The sequence below is a fragment of the Sus scrofa genome, chromosome 16 (assembly GCF_054392235.1).
Source record: "Sus scrofa isolate SSC_HxYL_T2T_F1_AM1 chromosome 16, Sscrofa_HxYL_maternal_Yorkshire_Landrace_v2.0, whole genome shotgun sequence".
NCBI classification, from domain to species: Eukaryota; Metazoa; Chordata; class Mammalia; order Artiodactyla; family Suidae; genus Sus; species Sus scrofa.
Genome location: NC_139398.1, coordinates 47,690,592 through 47,713,831, shown reverse-complemented (window position 1 = coordinate 47,713,831; position 23,240 = coordinate 47,690,592). Strand labels below are relative to the sequence as shown.

Genomic DNA, 23,240 nt, shown 5'->3' with positions numbered 1-23,240 from the left:
GTACTAGTTGTCTTTTGCTGAGGACCCTGACTGATCAGACGTGAGAAGTACTAAAAAGGGTTGTACCGAGTATTATAGGTTAGAGGTGAAAGAAGCAAACAACTGCCCAGTAAGAAGGAAGATGGGTGGGCATTGAGGGCTTCATGGGTGATATTTGCACTAAATCTTATGGAATGAAATATTTCCCTGGGATTAGGATAAATCTCAGCCTGAAAGAGTCTTGCATCTGCCAGGCAGGTGTCCATGTACACCAATGTTGATGGGCTGCAAGGTCTTTAAAGACAGTGATTATCCAGTGAACTTGAAAAGTACAGGAAAGCTTGAACAATAAAATAGCAATCACCCATACTCCTGCAGTCCCTGTTGATAATCTGGCATGCTTGCTTCCAGATTTTTTGCAGAGTTGAAATCACACTCTGTATATAATTTTGGATCCGGGTCTTCTTTAACATTACATAGTAAGCAATTTTCCCACAACTGAAAGAAGCCACAAATATCTGCTCAGAGGCTGCTCCTTTTAGAGGCAGCAAAATAACCTGAAAAAACTGAATGCTGTTACATCATAGTGATATACTGTGATTTAAAAAAAAAAATGCTCCAGAATTCTGCATTTTTATATCTTTAAATTTTTTTCTTGCTAAATTTATTTATTTGTTTGTTTGTTTGTTTTGCCTTTTTCTAGGGCCGCTCCCGTGGCATATGGAGGTTCCCAGGCTAGGGATCCAATTGGAGCTATAGCCACTGGCCTACGCCAGAGCCACAGCAACGTGGGATCCGAGCCGTGTCTGCAACCTACACCACAGCTCATGGCAATGCCGGATCCTTAACCCACTGAGCAAGGCCAGGGATCGAACCCACAACCTCATGGTTCCTAGTCGGATTCGTTAACCACTGAGCCACGATGGGAACTCCTTGCTTGCTAAATTTAAAAAACGCTGCTAAATATACCGACTACAGATATATCTGTACTTCAGGATGGCTGAATTACTATAGATTTTAGGTTGGTTGTATTCCTTTTTATACTTTTTTTTTCTTTTTATGGCTGTACCTGTGGCATATGGAAGTTCCTGGGCTAGGGGTTGAATTGGAGCTGCAGCTGCTGGCCTATGCCACAGCCATAGCAATGCCAGATCCTTAACTTAGCGAGCAAGGCCTGGGATGGAACCCCCATCCTTATGGATACTAGTTGGGTTCTTAACCCACTGAGCCATGGTGGGAACTCACCATTTTTATACTGTTAAGAAAGATTGAGTTTTCCTTTGGTGGGTGAGGGGGAGAGGAAGTGGTACCTGGAACTCCATTCTGAGGGCAAGCCCAGGACCTTGGCCAGGAAAGGACTCTAAATAGATAAGCATTAGCAGCAGAGATGCCTGAGTTGAATTTTAGGTTGTGTTGTATAATCCTTTTTCAAATTTTCTGAACCTTCAGTGTTAGTCTCATGCAATGCGGATTTACATGGACAGTTCTAGTAAAGGGAAGAGGCAAGAACAGTGAATATGTGATGGTCAGAGGGTTGTAAAGGGTGGACGAGAGAGGCAGAGCAGTTTAGGAGGAACCTGGATCAGGGGGTTGGGGAGAGAGGTGACTGCCAGGCCCCCCGGGGAAGCATCCTGTAGCTATTCTTCTGAAACACTGAGTGGGCACTTCTGCAATTCCAAAAATTATATCTGGATCCTAAAGGAAAGAAGGGCCCCAAAGCCTGAAGGATTGAGGTAACATGTCATTACAATAGAAAGTAATGAGGGAAACAAAGGAGGGGATGGATTTTGTGACCATTGTATGGGAAGGTGCTGGGGCATTAGAACTGGATGAGGGAAGTAGTATTTTATCAGAACAGTCCCTGCAAAATGATTAAGAAGCCTACATGATAATTTGAACAGGGTTTGAAAAGGGCAAAATGTAAACTCCGTCTTGAGAGAAGTAAACTTTCTTTTATAAGGCTGAAATGTGGCAAGGTAAGCTATGATCCCTTACAATTTGTATTAGGATCTTATAGGAAAAGGACAAGTATTTCAATGGACTTGACCTCCCAAAGTAGCAGAATCACTTGATTTTTCCCTTGCTTGTTCATCCCCTGATTAGACTAGTTCAAAACCTGAATTTAGCTGTGCATTTCTTTTTCAGTGAAATTTTTGTCCATTAGAAACCTAAAATAAGTGACTTATTTATTCTTACGTTATTACCCAATCCATTTTTCAGCTCACACTCAACTTCTGTTCGACATGGAGCTGGGGAATGGCTTAGAAAAAAACATGGGATTGAGACTTTTTCACATGACTTTTCCAAAAGGGGTTTCTGCATTCAGTCAGGGAGGCTTCCACTCTGAGAACTGACTTAACTGAACGTTTAAATATGCTTTGCAAGATCTTGGATAGGGAATTCATGATAGTTTCTGCAAATAATTTATAGAGTGGTTCTATTTTTCCCTGGGAGATGAAAACACAGTGCCTTTTTTGGAAAAAGTTTGGAGAATTCCAGGAAAACACCGGAGTAAGGTTTCGATGTGGCTTTAATATCATATTGACTGGATAGGCTTTGGTTTGGAACTCTGTCTTAGAAAGGAGGACATAGAATTTTGGCAAGAAGGCTATTTTAATAAATAATCTTTAAAGGTCAGAGACCCATTATTAAACGTATAAGATAGGTTAAAGTCATTGCTTCTGTTTCATCCATAAAATCTTATGTTTGCATAGTATGAAAAACAGTACTGACCACCCCATCCAAAATCAACTAAAGTAGAAGCATAAAAATACTTCCTTATGCCCAACAATAAGGTATTCTTTTATGTGAAGTGTCTCTGGGCTGGAAAGCAGAAGTGAGATCTCAGCATTCTGAGGTATGTTTTTCTCGTATTGACATGGTTTTGAACATGACATTGTAAAGCCTCTGTTGAGTTCAGGACTCTTTATCTGAGCTTGTCAGCATTGCCTTCTCTCTCTCTCTCTTTTTCTTTTTTTAAAATAATTTGAATGCAAAGGTAGAGCACACATTTCGATGTTTGGGATTATATAAACGTGGGATTAAATTCTACTACTATTACACAACTTCTACTAACTGAATCAATAACCGTAAAAGACTTCCACATGTTAGCCTGATGGACTAAAACAAAGGGGATAAATTTTAGTAAGAAATGAGTATAGATCTCAGGTTAAAAAAAGATCAACTGACTGGAGATGACTGGCTTAATAGAAGTTCATGTGAAAAGTCTCATGAGTTTTATCACCAGGAAGCTCAGTGGGAGTCCAGTGTCACATGACAAGCATGTTCTTGGAGTGTGTTCATGGAGGTAGAGTCCTCCTATTAAGGGTAGTCCTATATTTTAACCCTGGCCAAACTTCTACTGATTTCCTTATCTCTGAAAGGGTCCGAGACAAAACTGAGCAACTGTGTCATATAGGAAACTGTTGGAGGAATTGCAGGAACCATGATTTAGCCCAAAGTGGAAAAGCTCAGGAGGAGGCCTGAGTGATTGCTGTGTGGAAATACTTATCTGAAGGGTTGAGGTTTTCCCTGAATTCCAGTGTCTAGCACTGGAGTAAGACCAGGATCAATATCTGGAGATTTCAGGGAAATCCTCTGGAGGTTGATATAAAGAAAAATTTTCTGATGAATAAAATTTGTTCAAAAGTGAAATGGATTGGCATGGGAGGAGGAGAGTCCCCTGACCCTGAAAAATGAGGCCAGATATCAACTTTCTGACTGAGGAGGTTGTGGGGGAGGTTGAAGTGTGAAGTTGTGCTAGATGGCCCTTCAGATTCCATCCATTGCTGAGTAGGCAAATTTGTCCCTGGGGCTGTCTTGTCTCCCCTTTATCCCAGCTGTAACTCTGGGAAAAACTGGATCACCTGCTTCCCATTACAATATTAATGACTTATAAGGCTTGAGGTCTTGAGAAATTTATACTTCAGTAATTTTCCACTGATAGGCATGTTTCTATTCATGAAGACCACACTGGCTTTAGCCTGCAAACAAAGGACATGTCACAAGAGTGCGAGATTTTCATGTGCAAGAATTAGCTCCTGCAGGGACATTTGGGAAGCGGTCAACTTGCACCTCTTAAATGAAAACATAGAATCTCGTCTCTATACCCTATGGAAGCAGGAAATTGGGAGTGATGCATCCTCATCTGCCTGTTCTGGACAGTGTGCTGGTCTGTTTCCCCTGGGCAACAGCAGTCATTACCTAATGGATATTGGAGAAATGAGCCCTTACTGTCTCCTGTTCTTTTGCATTGCTGTGGGATTAAAAGATCAATAAGAACAGTAGCTGTGATCTTGGTATTTGATGGGAATCTTTTAGCCACCTTCCTACTCTAAGTCACTTTATCATTGCATTAGAAATGGGTGATAAGGATGGAGCATTTGAATATGGCTGCAATCCTAAACCCTCAGCTCAGTCCGCCTCTCTCTTCTCTTTCCCATCCAGCAAGCAGGGTGGAACAGGCAGGGTGTCTGCCCTGCAAGAAGACAGGATACCAAATACTTGCACGGTGAAGAGCCACCATCCTGGGAGATGGGGGAAGGGCCTGGAAAGGAGAGGAGAACTGAGGGATATTTTTCTCTTCCATCCAAGAGCCTCCTAGGGACCCCTTCCTGAACCCGGCATCCTTCCTGCTGGTCTCTTTGCAGAGATATGCAGGGCCCTATGGAGTTCCTGAGGAATCCTGCAGCTGCTGGGGGCTCGTCGGAGATGGGCAGTGTGTCTCCCTGTCCTTGTTAGTCCCATAAATGGCCCATTGAGGGGAGCAGGAGAAGGGAGAGGCATCCAGGGCTGGCCCCGGGGTCCCTCAATGGGGGCACTGTTCAGGCTTGGGTGGAAGCCAGCCCTGACACCATGCTAGTTGTTAAAGCCTCATTCTTCCCAAGGAGGCGGCTGGAAAGGCAGCAGAGCAGCTGAGGCTCCAGAAAAGGTACTTCTCTTGTTCTTCGCAAGGCTGGACTGGCACATGAGAGGAAGCCACTTCCTCTTCAATTATTTTCTGTTGTCCATTGCATTTACATCTCAAGCATTTTCCCTCTTCCTTCTTACTACTCAAGATCCCACATTGATGGGTTTTTCCCTTATTCTCCCCAGTCTCAACGGAAACTTAGAAATGATGTCAAATTTTCCTGTTTTGTACTGGTCCCCTTGGGCAGCCCATCAGGGAAGCACCTTGAGAGTGGCTCCTATTTGGCAATTGCTCTTGAGCCCCTGAATAGTTCAAAATCTCATTCAAAATGAAGAGTGTGGCTTTGGAAATAGCAAAATACTAGATGTCCACTGCAGGAAACATGATGTTTTTCTTGCCCACCTTCCATACTCCTCTTTCTCATAATACTGGATTTCCCTTTAAGGGCCAAGCCTGCCACACTCAGCCTATGGGTGTTGATGGGATTGACTTGACCACGAGGCCCTTGGTTTCAGGATGGCATAGCACTCTGGCCAGCATCTTCTATCCTCCTGGCTTTGGGTAGGGGCAGTTAGGACCCAGACTGGGCCACATCAGAGTCAATCTTGAGCAAGAAAGATTTGGGGTAGGTATGGGGGCAGACACTCCCTATTTTCACTGAGGTTGCTGACTATGTAGAGTCTAAGTTGGGAGCTGTGGTGATCACCTTTGTTTCCACATGGGAAGAATTACTGTGAGGATATAGGCCACAGAGGAAAACCAGGCCAAAGTGACAGATCCTTGATGATATAGGATGTAGGCTGGATCCAGCTATGCCTAAAGCCAGCACCCTGGTCTTTCAGTTATACTGGTCAGAATGTTCACTTTTATTCCTTCATCTCACTTGAGTTGAGTTTCTGTTCACTGGTTTCTATTAGCATGATTCATTTAGTTGCCACCAAAAGAGTCCTAAAAATGCTGACCTTTTCTACTTCCTATTCACTGCTCAGGCCACCCTTATTCAGTTATTTGCTACAGTATTTTGCAGTTGCCCCAAACTGTACCAGAGCTAACATGCACTAACATTATCAAAAATTTCAGCCTAGATGGAAACGGGAAGACTCACTCAGTTCTTCTCTGAGTGGAGGGGATAACAGGTACCCCTGGAGTCCCCATGTGCATCTTGAATCTGTGGTAAGAGCCCCAGCTTTACCCATTCATTCAGCAATCATTAATTCTGTGTGTATCACATGCTATGGGACTGCCTCAAACAGCTCACAGTCAAGGAGAGGGACTGGTGGCATGAGGGCAAAGAAGTAGGATAGTCTCCATGATGAGACTCTATATCCACTTCCATGGGGGGCGCTAGGAAGCAAGTGGCCAGATCTTATCTTCAAAGGGGGGAGAAAGACTTCAAGGAAGAGGTGATAGCTTGAGCTGTATCTTCAAAGATGTATTGAGGTTTTTCAGCTTAAAAAAAAAAAGTATAGGAAAGGCATGCAGTTTGACCTGGGAGAGAAATGTCAACTGTAAACTGTTGTCTGACTTAAAAACCCTCCCCCTGCAGGATGGAGAAGGCAGTTTGACCTTCTGTGTTTAGCACACGCCTGACTGCTGTGTTATGCTGGGTAGGACACAGAAATCTGTGGCCACATTCATCCCCTCCTTTCACCCTTTCCAAAATTCAGAAAACATGTGTAAAGTTCTCTGGCTGGCAAGCAATGCCATATAGATGTTAGAGTGACTTGTGGTGGGTAAACTCAACATTCTATGTCCAATCTCCAGGTTTGTGGGTGTGAGTCAGTGGCAAGGATATGGCAGTAGCAGCAACAGCAGCATCTGCCCTATTTTCACATCAAAGTTAAAACTGTATACTCCTCAAATAAATGGTCCAGTGGTGGTCCCCTGACTTCCTTGTTTTGTAAGCAGCTCCATTCCCTACACTAAATCTCTTTCAGTTAGACATCCCTTGAGTAGGTTTTCTTGTCTACACTGAACTCTGACTGAAGCCATTCCCCAATGTGAGGTCTGGAAGGGCCAAGACCTGCTTTTCTCATTCTCCACTGCATCCCTAGTACTGAGCACAAGGTGTGGCAGTAGTGGGTTCTCAGTAAAGAGTTTTTGAGCATGTGTTTTAAAAGTTGCAATATGGGTGTGGAGGCACGTATGTATATATGAATAGTTAAGCAATTTAGAAGATGCCATAAGGCTGTACACCATTGAGAGCCACCTTTTTAGCAATGAGTATTATGTTGTCATAGGCCAGTAGTTACCCTGGTCTCCAGTGTCCATGGAAGATTTGATGGAGATGTATTGATGGGAGGGGACTGGATTCAGAAGAATGAGTATACACTGGATAAGAAAAAAAAAGAGTGCAGTACTTTAGAACCAGTGCTTAGTGTTAATATCACTGCACACTGACGACTTACGTGCACACGCTCCTGAAATGAAGACTAAGTTCCCTTTGAAATACATGTGGACTTAAAAGTGAAGGGAAAAGGTCTTGGCATTATGTTCTTGGGTTTTGCCAAACCCTAATGTTGTGTTTGGAGCCCTTTTCTGCCCCGTAGGCCACAAGAATTCCCATGTTCCCATCCCATACCCACATCAAGCGTGTTTCTGAATCTTCTGGGAAGCCACACACTGAGCAGTCAGATATCTGATCCTACTTCAGAACAAGCAAGGCAAGATCTAAGTTCAACCAGCAGAAATTTCCATTGGGAGCCTTTGCCCAGGATGTTGGCTGATAGCCTCTGGTCCTCCTGAGTTCCAGAATTGGGTGAAAGGTATGGTGGACTAATCTTGCTTCATTATACAGTGATTACAGGGGAAGTGATATGATTGAGGGCTGGTCTACTTGCCAGTCAAGCTGGGCAGTGTCACCAGAAGGTCACAAGGCTTGTGAGCTCTTCTTTACATGGGAACCAACACAACCAAGACAAGTTTCCCATTTTGTGGATTCACTCTAACTTTTATATGTCATTATTGCCTTTTAAAAATTGAATCTAAGGAAATTTTGGAGTTGTGTTAATTAAACCAACAAGAGTTTACGATAACTCGCAGCTCTGACATCAGATAGGCTGGAGATAATCAAATTAATCAGAGAAGCAGCCTTATTATATAAATGTAAGAAAGACAGAAAATGTCCATAGAAGCTTTGCTGGTCTGCAAAATTTGTTCTTCTACCACATTCAGGTTAATAAAAGGGATGAATGAGTGAGGCAAAACACATCTTGTAAGAAGGTACCTACATTCCTACACATCTTGTAAGAAGGTACCTGTACACTTGAGAAGATGAATAGCTGAGAGCTGGCCTGTTCGTTTGGACCCTCAAGCATCATCTAATTGACATGAGTCCATAGCCTCCTGTGTTTAAATGAAGTCAAGTTTGGGTCCTAAGGGTTTAAAATTAGGAAACTCGGAGTTCCCATCATGGCGCAGTGGTTAACAAATCCGACTAGGAACCATGAGATTGCAGGTTCAATCCCTGCCCTTGCTCAGTGGGTTAAAGATCCGGCGTTGCCGTGACCTGTGGTGTAGGTCGCAGACGCGGCTCGAATCCTGCATTGCTGTGGCTCTGGAGTAGGCCGGTGGCTATAGCTCCGATTAGACCCCTAGCCTGGGAGCCTCCATATGCCGAGGGAGCGGCCCAAGAAATGGCAAAAAAAAAAAAAAGACAAAAAGATAAAATTAGGAAACTCCTAGTAATAGGGGAGAAATATAGGAATCTGTGGCTGCCATATTTGATAGACTATATTGCTTTGTTGTTTAACCTAAACCTTCATTCTATTGAGCTATTATTTGCATTTCTAAATCTCTCTGAACTTCAGCTTCCTCAACTGTAAAGTCCTTGCTGTGAGGGTTAAATGAGAAAATGCATGTATATGTCTTATGCCAGAGCCTGTCATGGAGCAGATCCTTAGTAAGCTGCAACCACACTTATTGTTATCAACACATAGAAGGCCACCAGTTCAAAGAATTGGGGACAGATGAATTGCTGACCCTCATTAATCTTTTTTTTTTTTTTTTTTTTTTTTTTTTTGCTTTTTAGGGTTGCACCTGTGGCATATGGAGGTTCCCAGACTAGGGTTGAATCTGAGCTACAACTGCTGGCCTTCACCACAGCCACAGCAATGCAGGATCCAAGCTGCATCTGCTACCTACACCACAGCTCAAGGCAATACCAGATCCTCAACCCACTGAGCGAGACCCAGGATCAAACCCAAAACCTCATGGTTCCTGGTCAGATTCATTTCCGCTGAGCCACAATGGGAATTCCTAGAGATCATAAATCTTGAGGTATCTCATGGTCTCTGCCCTTGGCTTGTTGTGTAACTCCTGTTACTTGCCTGTATCTGGGAGTGGGGTAGATGAGACTTGGCATGACGGCAGGTCATATGATAAGGACTTGGAAGGGGTGTGGTTGACTGGAAGCTCTACAGGATATAGGTTGTTTACTCACCTGAGTGACTCAGTTTGAGGCTGCTTACGTTTATAGGATCCATTACAGAGAGGTGGTGGCTAGACTCACACTTGAGCCCCAGGCTTTGAGAAGAACAGGGACAAACTAGAGGATGTTATGGTGTGATGAATGTTCTCTGAACCCCTATCCTGAGGTCCAGTGAAGGGGATAGAGAGATAGATTTGGGGAAGTTGGGGAGAGGGTAATTGACTCAAGCTTCCAGGAATATGAGGGTTGTTCCAGGGTAAAAGCCAAGACTACTGGGTGGAAGTTCTGGGGAGGCATTTTCAGCTCTATTGCCAGTTTGGATGAAAGTGGTAGAACTGTCTAGAAATTCGAAATAGAACAGTGCAAAAGTCCTAGAAATGTTCAAGCTGGGCAGGCTGATTCCCAGGGAAGCTAAGGAAAGCTTCCGCTCAGGAGCACATGGAAGGACTCTTAGTACAGTGTTGTGGGTGGAAGTGACAGCCCAGGAAGATTTTCCCGAGGCAGAAGTCCCCAAGAAGGAGTAGACATTAGGCAGACAAGGTTTGGAGTGTGGGTGGGAAGAGGAACAGGGAAGGAGAGGGTATGGTGGGTGCTGGGAACTGCAAGTATGACTGGACGTGGTTGTGATGGGGAGAGAATAGTGTGGAGAACAGATCTTCCACGGGTTTTTTATATTATCTTAAGGAGACAGGACTTTATTCTGAGAAAGACTTTAAGTAAGGCAGTGACATGGCCAGATGATGTTGTAAGAAGGATTACACTCACACCATCCAAAGCCTAAAAGGAAGAAGAGAATCAACATTTACTGAGAACCCACTGTGAAGTGGATGCTTCAGATAAAAGACATTATCTCCCACTCACAACCCCCCTCTGAATGAGTCACCATCTTCATTTTACAGTCAAGGACATTAAGGACCAGAGAGGTTTAGTGACTTTCTCAACATTGCTCAGATATTAAGTGACTAAGCAAATACTTAAAAGCAAATAGGTCTGGTCTCAAAGTCTGTGCTTTGTTTCATTTAAGTAAAAATGAAACAAATCAGAACAAATCCCTTTTTGAAAATCTAACCAAATCTCAAATGCTAGGAGGAATATTACTTGTGTATTTTCTAAGATGGCAGTACACCCAAAGGTGCCTAGCCATGAACCACGCACGCCCTTTTCCTGTGACCTACTGCTGTCAGACCGTCTCCCTTCTGTCTGGAGATAATTAGACAAGAGCCAAACTGACACTCTTTCCCAGGAATTTGGGATTGGGATTCTGAGGGAGCCAGTTTGTTTAGCGGCTGGTCTCTTGGTTACTAAGGCGCAGCCACGTCTTCCCATGTGGACGGAGAAGCAGAGAAGACAGATTGCAAAGAGAGAAGAATTCAGATGAATAAGCAGAGAGGAGACACAGAGATGATCCTGCTAAGACTTTCAGTTCTTTTTTTTTTTTTAATAAATATTTTTATCTTATTTTATTTTTTTGTCTTTTATGTCATTTCTTGGGCCGCTCCCGTGGCATATGGAGGTTCCCAGGCTAGGGGTCTAATCGGAACTATAGCCGCCGGCCTGCACCAGAGCCACAGCAACGCGGGATCCGAGCCACGTCTGCAACCTACACCACAGGTCACGGCAACGCCAGATCCTTAACCCACTAAGCAAGGGCAGGGATCGAACCCGCAACCTCATGGTTCCTAGATGGATTCGTTAACCACTGCGCCACGATGGGAACTCCAGACTTTCAGTTCTTACAGTCCATCTGAATTCCCTGAGCCCCCCTATACCTGCATAACATATTTCTCCTTAGGTTTAAGCCAGCTAGAATTACTTTGTGTTTAGAGGGAAGGAGATAGATTCATCAGAGTTCTAAGGGGGACTGAGGAAGGCTTGCAGTGAGAGAATGTAGACTCCATTCCCCCACTGAAAACGGGGCTGAAGACTGTGGAGAGCCTGCTGTGACCTGACCTAAGTAAGGCCCCAGAGAGCTACTAACCTTGCGAAATGAAATGCCTGGGGTTTCCTGTGAGGACAGAAAAGGGGGTGGAGTCTGAGAACATCCTGCTACAGAGCTCCACCCAGACACTGCTCAGGAAGCAGCCGGGCACAGGCAAAGAGGAGACTGTGGGATGGAGGCAGGACAGTCGTGGGGAGAGGATGGACCTATCTCAGGCCTCCGGAAGGGGGTTTAGGTCAAGGTTAACAAATCCAAGAGAGTAAAAAGGCTTGAGCAGGCATCTGGTTTATAACTGAAGTCAGAGGATTAACGAATATAATATTGCAAGGTTATTTCTTTATAGGCTGTACCCACAGCATGTGGAAGTTCCCAGGCTAGGGATTGAACCCGAGCCACAGCTGTAACCAGAGTCACAGCAGCGACAACACTGGATCCTTAACCCACTGGGCCATGAGGTAGCTGCAGTTTTATTTTAAAGAAGCAATCCATGAAGGTATTCTTGTAAAATTCCAAGTGAAAAATGAAAGCCCCCCCATTCATCCCCCAAATATAAAAGTGCAGGTGAGAGAGGAGCACACTGCACTGTCCTTCCTCCCAGTGGATGCAATAACAAACCTGGGGCAGGATTTGCTTTCACTTAGCATCTAATAAACATATATTAAGCATTATCTCTTATCTCATAAAAGATTTTTGTTTGTTTTTTGAGAGGAAGGTACAGAGATTTCTTATATATCCCCTGGCTACCACCCCCATCTACATAGCCTCCCCCATTATCAACATCCTCCACCAGAGCGGTACATTTGTTAGAATTGATGAACCTCTATCGACACATCATAATTACCCACAGTCCACAGTTTACATTAAGTTCACTTCTGCTGTTGTAGATTCTGTACAAATGTATAATGACGTGAATCCAGCATTACAGTATCACACAGAGTAGTTTCACTGCCCTAAAAATCCTCCGTGTTCCCCCTATTCATCCCTACCTATACTGATCTTTTTACTGTCTCTATAGTTTTGCCTTTTCCAGAGCATTATATGGTTGGAATCATATCACAGGAAGGATTCTAATCCTCCTCGTCTCTTCCCCACACTGGGTACAGCCAAGAGAGAGGGGCCTGTTGGTGCCAGATCAGCTGGTGCCCCGCGCCCACCCACCTCCCTGCTGATCTGCTCCCAGCTGCACCCAAACTAGTCCACATCTCAAGGAAGCAGGGTGGAGCCTAGTGGCTGCTTATTCCAAAATTCCACGTTATTGCCCTGCAATCAGGCTTTTTCAACTCTTTTTTAGTGAGTCACTGGGACCTTCAAAAGATTAAATTTTTGTCTTCTCAACTATTCTGATATGGAGATTTCCTCTGAATTGGTATGTTTATATATATCAATATAACAGCTCTATATCAAAGGTTTTGTCTGTTTGAAGGATTGTCAGTTGCGACTGGTTAGGTGAATCTTGTGTTTATCTTGGGGAGTTCTTGGGCACCAGAGAAATGTTAGCAAGCAGCACAGCAGGTATAGCCAGAGTTTAGTTTGTTTATTTAGTGATTTAAAAATCTATGTTTAAAAAACTTACTTGGTAAAAAATCAAGACAAACAGAATATTTTTAGATAAAAAATAAAATCCTCTCTTTCTTTGTCTCCAATCCCACTGAATATTTGTTCCACCCCCCCACCCCCAATTCACTTACTGAAATCCTAACCCTCAAAGGTGATGGTATTAGAAGGTAAGCCTTTGAAAGGTGTTTAGGTCATGAGGGCAGTGCCCTTGTAAACAAGAGACCTCTAACCCCTTCACCATGTGAAGACATTGCAAGCAGGTGCCAGCTATGAAGCAGGATGGTGACCCTCACCATGCAGAAGGTAACCATGCTGGTGCCTTGATCTTAGACCTCTGGCCTCCAGAACTGTGAGCAATAACTTTTTGTTGCTATAAGCCACCTGAGTATTTTGTTATAGAAGCCCAAGCAAACTAGGACATCTACCTTTACCAATGTCTTTAATGTCCTCTCCGAATTTTTAAAATCAATGTAATAGCATATACATGCACATTCTTTTTGGGTTTTGAATTGCAAATAACATTTCATTGACAGAGTTTCCATCTTTGTACATGTATCTGTGTGCTTTTATATCAATAGAATGTATCTCTCGGTGCAATTTCTGCATCAAAGTTTATGCACATTTTAAAAATTTTGCTAGATGCTGCTAAATTTATTTGCAGAAAACTATATTACGGAGCTCCTGTCGTGGCACAGAGGAAACGAATCCAACTGGAAACCATGAGGTTGTGGGTTCAATCCCTGGCCTCATTCAGTGGGTTGGGGATCCGGTGTTGCCGTGAGCTGTGGTGTAGGTTGCAGACGCAGCTCAGATCTGGTGTTGCTATGGCTCTGGCATAGGCTGGCAGCAACATCTCCAATTGGACCTCTAGCCTGGGAACCTCCATGTGCTGCGGGTGCAGCCCTGAAAAAAAAAAAAAAGACAAAACTATATTGCTAAGAATTCCCATCAGCAGTATGTGACCCCTGTTTCTCCTTATCCTTACCAACCCTGGGGATGACCAAACCTTTAGTATTTTCCAATCTGGTAGGAAAAAGCAGTAACTTGTTTTGATTTTTATCTTTTCAATATTGAATGGTCTTTTTTTTTTCTTTTCCTTTTTTTTTTTTTTTTTTTTGACCTTTTGCCTTTTCTAGGGCCGCTTCCCGTGGCATATGGAGATGTGGTGTAGGTTGCAGACGCGGCTGGGCTCCCACTTTGCTGTGGCTCTGGTGTAGGCCAGTGGCTACAGCTCCGATTAGACCCCTAGCCTGGGAACCTCCATATGCCATGGGAGCAGCCCTAGAAAAGGCAAAAGTCAAAAAAAAAAAAAAAAAAAAGAAAGAAAGAAAGAAACTATACCTTTGTCAGTCAGATATGTTGCTAGGACTTTTCTCCAGTTTTTAATTTGTCTTTTGACTTTGTTTATGATGCACACTTTATTTGCCATATGAAATTTGATTTATTTATTTATTTGTTTGGTAGGCACATTCAGCAGTCTTTTCCTCTATGATGGCCTGAGTATAATACCTCATGATGGGAGGAAGAACACCAAGAAGGTCTTCAAGGAGAGGGTGAGATACAGCTCAGCTACAGATTCACTAGGATGGTAACATTGCACTAGGATTTCTCTGGAATCATAAAAAAGAGCAGTGCAAAGAAACTTCTTTTGGAGTTCCCACTGTGGTTCATCAGGTTAAGAAGCTGACATAATGTCCGTGAGGATGTGGGTTTGATCCCTGGCCTCATTCAGTGTGTTAAGGACCCAGTGTTGCCACAAGCAAGTCACAGACATGGTTTGGATCCTGTGTTGCTGTAGCTGTGGCCAGCAGCTGCAGCTCCGATTTGACTGCTAACTTGAAACTGCCATATGCCTCAAATGCAGCCCAAAAAAGAAAAGAAACTTCTTTTGTCCTACATTGGGGTGGGGTAAGAGGATATTATAGTAGGGAGGGTGAAGAGTTGAAAGGAAAGAACATCCCCAGATGCAGCCCGGCAAGGCAAGAGGAGAATAGAAGCTAAGTAGGAAGTGAAGGAGGCAGTCTGCTCTCAAGCTTCCAAATCTGACTTGGGATGTGGGCTGGGTGGGGTGCAGTGAGGAGGTTAACTGCAGGTGTGGGTTGACCACTTTCTAGGTTCTACCACCTCTGATGATCTAACCCTTCCTCTCTGCTCCCTCTATGTCTATCCTTAATCCTAGCCTGGACAATGAAAAAAAAATGCAATCCGTAGAAGCCACTGTGACCTTGACCAGAGATGAGTCTTGCTCTGAAAACCAGTGACCTCGGGGGCTTTGGGGATGGAAGTTGATGATCCTTGAGAGAGGAAGTTGTTATTTTTATTCCCATTCCATGCTGGTTTTACTGGATGCCACTTCTTCCTGAAATGCCCTGAAAAGGCAGGAAAATTTGATAGATGCTGTGAGAATGAGCCATTTGGAGCCCTGGCAAAATCCTGCATTTGATCCTTGGCCTTTCCTGTTCAGAAGCTGACTTCCCAGTCTGGGTATCACCCTTCACTTCTGTTTTTCCCCCCAGGTATCTGACCTTTGGACATTTTGCATCTCAGGCTCACTTCTACTGGAGGAAAAAGCAAAGGTATATTACAAACCCAAACCAAGCAGGCTTGTCATTTACAAACCACTCCAGATTTGGTATGGCAACAAACCAATGCTACTGTCTCAATTTAATGTTTGGGATTACATGCGAATTTGGGGTCAAGCTAACAACCAAGAGTAGGGGTGGGAATAAAGGTGGGAGGAGAGAAGAGTGGGGTGGGGCAGGGCAGGGCAGGGCTTGGCAGTGGTGGGCGGGGGTGGACAGGAATAGACAGAGGAGGCTGGGAGGTGGCAGCCTTCCCTGCTCAGCTGCGGGAATCACACCTACTGTAGAACAGCGAAGGTTCTGTAGAGGAGAGGGGCATTGGTTCCTAACAGTTGGCTTGCAGAACATGTGGGGCAGCTAGTTACCCAGGTTGGAAAAAAGGGTTAAAAAGTAGGAAGAAGTGAATGAGAGAAAATCTTGCCTTGCTGAAGAGGGCAGGAGGGCTCAGTGTGTCCTGGGGGTTGTTGTGAATGCAGACTTTCTCCAAGCTGATTAAATCAAATTAACTCTTCAGCCTGGGATCTTACAACCTCCTGTTGCTCTCGTCTCTCCAAACACTTTTTCTACCTCTTCAGAACCTCCTGGAACCCTGAGGAATTTATTAATGAGGTCCAATTACAGAAAATTTCAGGTTTTTAAATCAACTTTGGATGCACAGCTGAAGGGTTCAGCCCACCCGCTGCCCACCCCACCCCTGAGAAAATGTACCTTAAACAAGATTTCAGACGAACTGCACTGTTTCCCTACTGCTTCCCCACATCTAGCTGTCTCCCTTCTACCAACCATCTATAGCATCTCTGCTTTTGCTCCCCCTCATTTCGCCTCTGCTCTCATCTTCCCACCCCCAACTTTCACAAAATGCTGGGGACTTCAGCTGCCCCTTGTTTTAAAAGCTGCAGGACACACAGAGCACAACAGACCAATCGACCCAGCTGGTTTCTGTCCAAGCCCTGCCAGCCCTAATTTGTGGCTTTAGCCTAGGTGTGTTGGAACGACTTTTCCTGGCCATTTCCACCCTCGTCAACTGCTAGCAAACAATCTTTGTTTCCTCTTCAAGGATATTTTTGAAGACAGATTAGAGGCTTGAAAAAACACTTGGAATAACTCTTTAAACAGGTTTTCCAAACACTGGTGGAAGGAAACAAAGGAGATGGGTGGGAGCATCAGCCCTGAATAATGTTCTGTTTCTCATCCTGTGTTGCCTGGGGCCCCGCACAGCTTGGGTTCTCCCCAGCCTGTGGAAACTTTGCAAACTTCCGGGGCTTGGTCTCTGCAGAAGCTGCTCCTCACCCTAGGAGAGACGGGCCCTCCACCAGCTGCTGTGGGAATGGCACATCTGGCATTCCGGCAGCCACTTCCTCTCTAGGGAAAAGCTGGGCTCCACCCTGTGTGGTTTCACAAAGTGATGCTGGGGCTCCTGGGAACAGGCAGGAGTGGTTGTGAGCTGTGAACATCCTCCCGAGCTCCTGTGGGGCCTGCAGGCTTCACTCAGCTGATTAAACATTCTTCATCTAGGGCAGACATTTAAAGGGACCATTGCATGGCATGGCTAGATTTTCCACAGCTGAAAATTCTATTTAACAAGGTGGGAAGCTCAATTAAAGAAAAAAAAGAAAGAAAGAAAACAACACCTGCAACATCTGGGAAAGCTGTAATATTTGTCTTCAGATGTAGTGGCTTAAACCTTGCCTCTTATGTGAAGTAATCCCTTTCCACTCTAGCTGGTGGGGATCTCTTTAATAAGTCAATATTCTTTTGATTGCAGGTGACTGGAAAGCAACTTGATCTCTGTAGATGGGACAGAGGAGGGCATTTGTCAGCTGCTTAAATCAGGGTGATAATAATATAGCTGGACCTCAGGAATGAAGGGAACCTGGGGTGTGCTGGATCTGGCCTTGTGAGCTGATTGTTCAATTTTCAAGAATTTTATGAGTCTGTTCTTTGCATTCTTGAAAACTGTTCTCTGCCATCTTTGACCTAGGACAGATTTACAAATGACCTGGAATGTATATCATTAGTTATGTCTAGCTGGTATTGTTTTTATTGCCTGTATTGTACTTACCTCTGTTTTACGTTATCCTCTCTTCACCATACTACATTGCTTCTCTAGTTGGTGGGAGAGAGATTTGGGGGATTACCTTGGTGCCTCTGAAATCATATGTATACATGTAATACATACAGAATACCACACCAGTATGTGTGTGTGTGTATGTGTACACGTATATGTATGTGTATATATGTATGTATATATACACAGACACATATATGTATGTATATATATTCCTATTATTTATATCACATATATTTATAATCTCATTTAATCCTTAGAATTAAATGCTTTCCCTAGAACCGCATTGTTTTCCTAGGAGAGAGATTTGGGAGTTATCTTGGTTGCCCTCAAATTCTAAGCCAGTGTCTATCTAACATAACAGTTTGATGTGTGCTTATTTGTTCTTCTTCAGAACCTTCAGGCCACAGCCTTTATCATCACTGTTTGCCACTGATGCTAGCAGGCAGGCTTGGCCCTCTTTCCCAACCTGGGTCACGAGCAGAGCAGTTCATGAAGTTCTTGTTCAGAATCCTGATTACAGATGATAATCTCTGTGAACCTCCTTGAAGGAGAGCCACTTCTGCTGGGAAGGTATGAGTGCTTCCGTGGATTGGCACAGCTCTCAAGGTGCGGCCGGGCAGGGTGGGGCGGGGAAGGTGACCCTACACAGGTCACATAGCCCAGGACTACCCAAGGGTCATTGAACCATTACTCTGCCTCCACACTGCTTCATTAAAACAAATGTATTCCAATGCTTTATCTAAATCTCCTTCTATACTGTAAATTGTTTTCTCCTTATTCAGTTTTCTAGGCATATGCAAAAAAAAAAAAAAAAAAATCATGTTATAAATGTTGAAGTTTCCTAAACTCTTTGTTTATCTTCCGAGCAAAACTTAATAAAAAAACGAAAACCTTTTAAATGTCTCTCATGATGATTTCACAGTATCACTTTTCAGACAAAGGGCTGCTATAATCTTTCTAATATTTTTAAAAAGCTTTGGCCTCAGTGAAATCTTTTGTAGTTTCTTTTTTGCTGATTTCTCCCTTCTCTGAATTTTTTAAATGCTTATGGTCAGTGCTACATAATTTATTTGTTTCTGTTTGTTTCCCATGTGGAGTGCTTTTCTACCTCCAAGCAAAATATAAGCTGTGGAGGGCAGGGATAATAATGTTAACTTTTCTGTCCCTTAACATCTGCTAAAGTGCCAGAAAAGTCGCTAACATTCCAAATGAATGTATCGATTTGCTGGGTTATTGGCTGACAGCTGTAAGAGCTCTTCTTCCTGTCCATGTCTGCACACATCTGATTTGCTGCTTTTCATCTACTGACAGTGGGACAAATCAAATGAAAAAGCTCATTAGAATTGTGGACAAAGTGAAGGTATCTTAGCTCCAAGTGATGTTCTGAAAGATCTCTTATGACTGAAATTCATGAGGATTAGATATAAATGTTTAGCATGTTTATTTTGAATCTTCACAGTCTCCTCCATGTGGACAAAGACTGTTGCCTGGCATTCCAGTAAACAAGGAATGTTGCCCACCATCAAGAAATCAGCCACAGCAGCAAACCCCACCCCTCCCTTTTGTGCCTTGAAGGGAATCCAGGACTGAGAAAAACAGTATACTGGTCCTAGAGAGTTAAGATGCATATCAGAGGAATAATTTCAATGAGCCCGGACTCTTGCCTCTTTCCCATGTGTATGTTAACGTGAGATGTCTAGTTTTTTGTGATTAGCAGTAATCTTTTGATATTTGACTACACTACTTGTGGTTTTCTTTTCTTTTTTTTTTTTTTTTTTTTTCATCTTTTTGTCTTTTGTTGTTGTTGTTGTTGTTGCTATTTCTTGGGCTGCTCCCTCGGCATATGGAGGTTCCCAGGCTAGGGGTTGAATCGGAGCTGTAGCCACCGGCCTACGCCAGAGCCACAGCAACGCGGGATCCGAGCCGCATCTGCAACCTACACCACAGCTCACGGCAACGCCGGAGCCTTAACCCACTGAGCAAGGGCAGGGACCGAACCCGCAACCTCATGGTTCCTAGTCGGATTCGTTAACCACTGCGCCACGACGGGAACTCCGGTTTTATTTTCTCAGCAAAAATTCCTATATATCCTGGATCCCCTTTCTTTGGAACAGTTCTCAGAGCTATCTGAAAGGCTGTGTTCTGGGCTATGGTCCTTAGTAATGTCCCTGAATAAAACATAATTCTCAACTTTTAGGTTGTGTGTTTTTTTCATTTGATACCCTGTTTTGAATTTGTTGAGACTCTCAGTAAGCAATGTCACTATCATGGCCTTCCAAGTAAATTTACTAAATTAAAAAAAATGTTTTAGGAGTTCTCGTTGTGACTCAGTGGTAATGGACCTGACTAGTATCCATGAGGACACCGGTTGATCCCTAGCCTCTCTCATTGGGTTAAGGATCCGCATTGCCATGAGCTGTGGTGTAGGTCACAGATGCGGCTCAGATCTGATGTAGCTGTATAGGCCAGCAGCTACAGCTCCCATTCGACCTCTAGCCTGGGAACTTCCAAATGCTGCCAGGTGCGGCCCTAAAAAGACAAAAATTAAAAAGAATAAATAAAACAAGCATTAGAAAAAATCCAAACAAAGCCACAGAGCATGTTAATACATTCAAGTGTTTACAAGACAATTTTATAAGAGTTTTTTTCAATAAATAGCTGCAACTAATAACTTAGTATTTGGTATTTAACAAAATTCATAACAGTATTCTCCTTTGTTTATAAATACAGGACATGATGAGATGTGGAAAATCAACCCAAGTGTACTGAAGAAGAAGGGTTACAGCTGTACTTAAATAGATCTTTCAAACTCAGGTATTAGCATTTATGTGAGATGATATTGGACTTGTTCTTACGGAAAACCTAAGTTGGCTTGAGTAGCATGGGCATTGGCTATGGACTTCTTCCATAGCAGGATAGCTCCTCTAACATTGACTGAGTGTTTGCTATGGGCAGTTTTCCCATGCAGATGCACAACCGAGTATTCATCAGATCAAACCTTGCTTCATTTTGGAGGTCCAGTGGTCCATTTCCATAAGGGAAAATATGGCTTTATACCCCCAAGCAATTAGTTTTTGAGTACCTGTTCTATACCAAGAATTGGGTCTTACTTTACATTCTTGATTATATAGGAGCAAACTGAAGTTCAGAGAGGTTAAGATCATTTGTTTAAAGTCAAGATTTGAAGTTAGGCCTAACTCCAAAGCTTGAGCCTTCCTTTCAATCCTTTTGCCTCCTATGTGGCTGAAACCAGTATTTCCTATCTTGATAGGATCTTTCTCCCTTTCATTGCACTGATGGTGAGGCTCTGATTTGGGAAAGAGTGTCACCCACAGCTACAAGGAATGAAGATCGACAAGCTCAGACCTCAGCAATGGCCAAAATACCCTGTGGATGGAATTTTAGTTCCTGACTTACAGGAACTTTGAGAGAACTGGCACTGGTATTAGCAAGAAGTGCTTTGAGCTTTTCAGATGAAAGGTTCTAGATGAGTATTAAGTGTGGCTATTAGAGACGGGTATGGAATTTTATATGAAGGAGAGTGCTTACTAATTAAAAGATAGTTTCTCCTTTGTAGATTCGTTTTCTAGTTTAATCTCTTATTGGTGCTATAATAAGGGTTAGAAATGTGCCCAAAGATTTATGACCAAGACTCAAAAGCTAAGTTTGCGTGTCCTGGATAGATCTTTGTGCTTAAAATAATGAAAATAATAACGGTAATTATAATAAATCTGGTTTATACCTTGTCTTTATTTGAATGGCTTCAGAGTCTCTATAAACTTAGGCCTTTAGTAACTATATTTGTTCGTTGGCCAATGACTTATATGAACACCTGAGAACACTTTAGCAATTATAGAAACTGATAGGACCACAGAATTAATTAGAAATCATTTCCATTTGGAATGGAATACTGGTTGGGAAGGAGGAGAGAGAAAAGCTGGATATTTTTTAAGTAGCTTGGATGGCCACAAATCTCCCAATAGCTTTTATCTTCTTAGCCAATCCTGGATCAGACCTGGAGGTTATTATTATAAAGTCCTCCAGGTTAATGTTTCCCTTTGTCTATTGTTTATTTTTAAATGACCCAAGCAGTGGCTCAGAAAGGAATGCACTTCTCATAAAATGTTTTCCCACATTAACAATTAAATATTATTTGGGGGTTGAGGAAGAGAGAAAGCAAGAAAAGGGACTTGGAGTTTTAGAGAAACTTTCATAGAAATTTTGTTGGCATTTTTTTTGTGTGTGGCATAAATAGAAAGTCAAGGACATGTTAAGTGCTGTGGCCAAGGTCAGAGAGTAGATGGGAGCCACTAAATAGGGAAAGAGATGGACTGACCAGGTCACGATATGCAATAGTACCTGCTTTGTTAAAAGCCACATTTTGATATTATTTGTTCTGGGACCCTGGCTTCAAAAACTATCCAGAGATATCATCTCCCAGCCCCGTCTTTCTCCCAGCTGTTTCCACTTCTCTCCTTATAATTCTCATTTTCATTTTTCAAAAAGGCAGGCAGTGGGCTCTTCAGTCACCTCCCCAGCTCATCCATGCTGTGTTAATTAAGGTAATGATGGCTGCTGTAAAAAACTCACTCCTGACTGTATGCTGGCTTGAACACAATAGACTTGTTTTCTCTTGCCCATGTAAAGCCTCAAACAGATGTCCTGATTGATGGAGTTCCATCCTCTAAGCAGTGATACAGCAACCTGAACAACTTTGTCTTGTGGCTTCACAGTCTTCAATGTGTGGCTTCAATAGTCACTCTGAGCATGAGCACCCATCCCCTGGATTGGAAAATAGCACACAGGTGGAAGGTTTGGGAATGCCTCTGGGAGTGACCATCATTCTGTTAACATTAGTTTGGCTAGAATTTGGTCACATGGACACTCCTAATTGCAAGGGAGTTTAGAGAATGTAGTAGGTTGCATGTTCAGGAAGAAGAAATGGGATTATTATTTGACCAGACAGCCTAGCTTGGGCATTTTCTTCAGCTTTGGCTCTGTGGTTCTTTTTCTTTTCCTTAGTTTTTCAGAGATGTCTTTACTGTTCCTTTTCTTCTTATGTCCTCTGAGAGTACAATCAATTCTCCTTAGTTTACTTTTTTCTTATTTATTTAGTATTTTTTTTTTTTTACGCTTAGTAAATTGTGGTATACAACCAGCACCTCCATCCACCTCCATAAGTTTTTCCTCTTGCAAGACCAAAACTCTGTGCCCATTAAACCATAACTCCCCATTCCTCCTTCCTCCCAGCTCTGGCAACATCCCCTTTCCTTTCAATCTCTACAAACTGATCTTTTTTATCTTAACATTCCACAAGACATCATACTAGACCACTGCATTGATGAAATTATGCTAATTGGACCTGATAAACAGGAAATAGCAAGTACTCCCCCAAACCCAATCACCCCAAATAAGCTTTAAGCTGATGCTCCCCTTAGTCTCCAGATGAACCATAAGCTTCTGTCTGCAGTGTCTCAAACCTTCTGCAAGCTGTCTCACTCCAGTTCTCTGTCCTCAGCCATCATGTAGGTTAATACCACTTGCAAAACACTTTTGAACTGGCAGAGCAATTTCTCATATGATTGTATGAATCTCATAAACAATCTGAAAGTTAGGCATCAATCATATCATTTCACCCAGGTGGAAACAGATCCAAAGAGAAAAGTGACTTTAGGTCCCATAGAATTTACAGGATGAAGACTTTGGCACAAGTTTATGCAGAATAAAGGCCTAAGTTCAATGCTTATCACTCCAGAGTTTCTTGGAGCTCCCAG

General features: G+C 43.1%; 1 long non-coding RNA gene across 1 annotated transcript in view; it reads left to right on the top strand.

Moving 5' to 3' along the window:
* LOC106506500 (uncharacterized) overlaps positions 1–23,240 on the top strand; it is a 145,454-nt gene that overhangs the window by 116,783 nt on the left and 5,431 nt on the right. The window contains exons 10-15 of the long non-coding RNA XR_014831350.1: positions 5,969–7,653; positions 12,548–12,622; positions 14,278–14,401; positions 14,993–15,389; positions 17,858–18,036; positions 20,197–20,280. This is a non-coding gene — a long non-coding RNA (uncharacterized LOC106506500). The remainder of the gene's footprint in view (positions 1–5,968; positions 7,654–12,547; positions 12,623–14,277; positions 14,402–14,992; positions 15,390–17,857; positions 18,037–20,196; positions 20,281–23,240) is intronic.